The following is a 4923-nucleotide window of genomic DNA, read 5'->3' as shown; positions in this document are numbered from 1 at the left end:
GGCCTTGTGTTGCACCCGGTCCTTGCTGGCAACAAGGATGTCGTCCAAATAAATAAATATGAAATCCAAGTCCATGCTCACAGAGTCTATGAGGCGCTGGAAGATCTGAGCGGCGTTCTTGAGCCTGAACAGCATGCGCAGGAATTCAAATAAGCCAAAGGGCATGATGATGGCCGTCTTGGGTACGGCCTCAGGGTGCACCGGGGATCTGGTGATATCCGTGCACCAGGTCAACCTTGGAGAAAACCCTTGCACCTTGCAGGTTGGCCATAAAGTCTTGGATGTGAGGGATGGGGTAACGGTCAGGAACTGTTGCCTCATTGAGCCGTCGATAGTCTCCACAGGGACGCCAGCCACCGGAGGCTTTCGGGACCAGGTGGAGCGGCAAAGCCCACGGGCTGTCGGACTGCCGAATGATCCCCAGTTCCAACAGGTGCGAAAACTCCTCCTTTGCCACCTGGAGCTTGTCAGGTGGGAGCCGGCATGCTTTGGCTTGAACTGATGGGCCCTGGGTGGGAATGTGGTGAAACACCCCATGGCGCATCGAGGCAGTGTAGAACTCTGGCTTGAGGAATGTCGGAAACTCATCCAGGATTTGCTAGAACTCATCTCTGGGCATATTGATCATGGCCATCTGCAGTTACTCCGAGCGGGAGGTATCGAGACGAATGGCCTGGAAGGTATGGGCGTCCATCAGGTGCCTACCTCGAATGTCCACCAGAAGCCCATGTGCGAGGAGTATGTCTGCACCCAGGATGGCGGTCGGGAGTGATGAGACGGTGAACCTCCATGCGAAATTTCGCTGGCCGATCTGGAAGTGGACTGCCTTGTCTCCATACATCCAGATTGTTGTTGCGTTGGCCGCACGGAGGGGAGGTCCATGAGGTCAGTTCCTGGACTCGACAGCCATGGCTGGGATGATGCTGATCTGGGCTCCAGTATCAATGAAGTACCGCCAGCTGCTGACTGAGTCCCGCAGGTAGAGGAGGCTGTGTCCTTGGCCAGCCGCCACAGCCATTAACAGCGGTCATGGTCATTTCCCTGGAATGAGCAGGGCTGACGACACTTCCGAGCCTTCGCTCACCAGTGCTGGTGGTAGAAGCAGAGGCCTGGAATGGATGTTGTGGCCTTGGTTATGCTCTTGGGGGACCCTGCAGGGGCTGGATGCTCTATCACAGTGCTAGGGGCAGGCTTGGTGAGGTCATGCCCATGCCTCATGACCTGCTGGAGCGCTGAGCCCTCCGGGAATCGTGTGATCCATAGCTCTTGGGCCTTCTGGGTGACCTTCCTTGGGTCAGTGAAGCTCTTCTGGACCAGCAGCAGCCAGATGTCCCCGGGTATATGGTCGAGGAAAAAAACGCTTGAAGAGTGGGAGCATCTCGTCCATCAGCTCTACCGGAGACCTGTACCCCCAGGGCATCGAGGTGCAGCAACTGAGCAGCACGCCGGTTCGTGGATATTGCGAGGGATCCAGTAAGCACTTGCTTGATGGTCTCATATTGGTCTTCGGCAGGTGGGTTCTGAACAAGTTGCAGCACGCGTCTGGCAGTGGCCTAGTCCAGGGTAGCGACCACATGGTAGAATTTGCTCGTATCGGACGAAATCTGGCGGAGGTGAAACAGATCCTCTGTGTGGCCGAAGCAGGTCTCCCACTCCTGAACTCAGAAAATTCAGGCAGTTTCACGGCTATAGCGCTGATCCCAGGCTCACTAATGATGGGTTCAAAGACATTTGAACCTGTTGGGGTCACCAATTGTAGCGGCAGCTACTCTGCTCCTGCAATAACACACACAACCAGACGGGTTGAGCTCAGTGAGCGGACTAGTTTATTGCGGGCTGCTGGGCTGTACTTATACTCCCAGCCCGGATCTTGCTGAGAACAGCGCTGCAGGGCGCTGACGTCACTAGGGCATCACATGGTCCTCCAGCGTGGGTTTCTGAGCCCCGTGCTGGAAGGAAGGGAAACCCCCAACAGTGCCATTTTGGCCGGTTCCCCAACACATGGCTTACAAGCTGGGCCGGTTTGCCTGCCTAGTGGTGAGCCGCCACAACAGGACTTTTGCAGAGTGCTTTTTGCAGAAAGAGCAACCAAGTTGCAGAATACAGCTGGCCTGGGAGAGCAGGAGATCTTTGCAGGCAGAGTGAGAACAGTTTTACTCTCATAGAGGGAGGGAGTGAAACAGAGAGGAGAGACATTTCCAGAAGGACAAAGCTGGCAAACTTTGAAAGATGACTTGAAAGAAAGAGGATCAGGGAGGAGTCACATGACGGATTAGTGGCCGGTAGGAGAATACCAACCCTCTCCAGAAAAGAAGTAAAAAAGTGAAGAAAAAGCAAAGCCCCAGACACAAAAATCACAACAAATAAAAAATAAAGGTTTGGAGAAAATGGCACCGAAGAAAGAAAAGCCATAAACAATGGGAAGAAAGGAAGAAAGAAAGACGCCGGAAGAGAAAGCTCGTGCCTCACTGGCACAAAAAAACAGGGACCCACTGTGGAAACAGGAGCCCACTCCCACTGACCACGGGACTGCAAAAATGGCTCACAAAGCCAAACAGGGGTGCGCAACTGCGTATGCGCAAGGAATCGTAGAAATGAATCAATGTATTCCATTGGAAAAAATAACATATAATTTTTAAAAATAAAGTCACAGTATTCGAACAAATTTGGGAACCGTACATGGAACACAACAGAGAGGGCCTACCGTGGACCTCCACCCCCTGAAATGATAAAATGAGAAGAAGACAAAATGAACTGACCCAGTGTGTAAAAGTAGATTATACAATTTTCTTATTTATTTTCATTGTGTGATGACATTGTCTAATGGATTTATTGTAATGTATATGTTTATTGTAATGTAATGTATATTGTAATGGGTAGGGAGGGGGTGGGAAGGAGGGAGGGAAAGGAGGGGGGAAAAGGGGAGAAAATGACACTGTGTATATTCAAGAGGGAAATGTTTGTGTGTATTTTGGTTAATATGGTTCATAGTGTGAAAAATAAAAAAATGTTTAAAAAAAGAAAGAAAGGGGATCATCTGGAGAACCCTGAAAAGGGCAAGTTTTGTCAGCAAGACTGAATGAAAAGGAATCAGGTGTGGATGTCCTGGAACAAAAGGAATCTCTCTCTGAAAATCAGCAAGAACCCTCCTGAGTGGTTACCATTTGCCTGTTAAACACCAAAGCCTGGTGAATTTTGTTAATGCTAACTTCTCTGCACAGTACAAGAATTGCCTGTAATCAGTGAGATTGGACTGTGATTCAAAGAACTTTTCTAATCTTAAATATACATTATACACACCTGCGCTTAGTATTAGAAGGGGGATTAAGTAGGTTATGTAGGTTAAGTAAATAGGTTAAGTAATAAGTTAAAGTTTAATTCTGTTTTCTTGTTCAATTATAATTAAAAACTACTTTTGTTTAACTGACCCTGTGTTGTGGTGCATATCTATTGCTGCTGGTTTTTGGGGTCCTCTGGACTCTGTAACAGATTTTATCAAAGAAATTGTCCCACTTATTAAAATCTAAAGTAATCAGACAAAGTTAACTTAGTATTGTGAAAGAGAAATTTTTTTCTGGAGTTCTTTAAGGAAATAATTTGCATGAAAACTGGCTCTTGGATCCACCAAGTCTAAGTTGACTTTAAAAAGCCATCTATATTAATCCCATTTCACTCACCTCCAAAAGGTAGTGGGCAAAGCTCAGGACATCACAGGCAAAACCCTCCCCATTATTGAGAACATCTACAGGGAATGCTGCCGTTGGAGGGCAGCAGCAATCATCAAAGACCCACACCAACCAGCACACTTCGCTGTTGCCATCAAGGAAAAGGTATAGGTGCACAAGACTTGCATCACCAGGTTCAGGAACAGCTTCCACCATCAGACTCGTAGAAGACAAACTCAATCAGAGACTCAATTTAAGGACTCTTACTTGTGCACTTTATTGATTTTCTTTTTGTTCTCTCTGTCTTGCACAGTCAATTTGTTTACATTCGTTATCTGTTTACAGTTTTTTGTTTGTTTACATGTTTCCACTATGTACAGTTTTTTTTTGCATTACCCATTAGTGGTAATTCTGCCACGCCTGGAGGAAAATGGAAGTTGTATGTTATGTACTCTGACAATAAATCTGAAATCTGAAATCACCTATATGCTGGGATCAATTTTCAGTGATTTATTATTGTTGCTTAATAACGAGTCGAGTCGGCAAATGAGGTAAACCAAATAAAAGACTTTACTGAACGCAACCAAGCATGATAAACAGGGTAGGGGGGGAGAGAGAGCGCCCACAGAGTGGCGTCTGCTCCCTGCTGGTTCTTGATTCAACTAATGTGCCCTCACAGTGCTTGAGCATGTGCAGTGCGCAGTTGCGAGTATGGTGGCTGCAATGCAATTGCATTGGGTACAGATCAGACAAAGGTAGTTGCTGTCTACATCCCCTTTCTTGTGCTACCTACCACATGATACGTTGAACATGTATAACTTTCACTAGTACAACAATATATACATTCAACCCAGATCAAGTCCTGGTATTTTGGGTTTGGCTTTTTGTAATAGCCCTCTGAGGCTTGGGGCACTTTGTCCTGATTGTCTCTACTGTCCATAGTCTCAAGGGCATCGTCCATCTCTTCTCCTGTGGTTACAGGTGGGCTCATGTCGATCCCAGGCTTACGTTCCAAATCCAAAAATGCTGATTTGTCTGGGTTGGTTTGAAATGGGGTGTCTGTCTCTCTTACCAGGAGGATGTGTAATCTGTTCCTCCCCTGCATTTCCCCCAAGAACAAACCAGGTATGACCTGGGTTCCTGGCAGCTCATTTCCACTATACCTGGGCAGCCTTAACCTTGTGGAGTCTGCATCCTTACGACTTGTCCTTCGGTTAATGGGACGAGTGACCAGCTGGTTTTGTCGTAACTTTTCTTT

The sequence above is a fragment of the Narcine bancroftii genome, chromosome 1 (assembly GCF_036971445.1).
Source record: "Narcine bancroftii isolate sNarBan1 chromosome 1, sNarBan1.hap1, whole genome shotgun sequence".
NCBI classification, from domain to species: Eukaryota; Metazoa; Chordata; class Chondrichthyes; order Torpediniformes; family Narcinidae; genus Narcine; species Narcine bancroftii.
Note: the sequence above shows the minus strand (reverse complement) of the source record.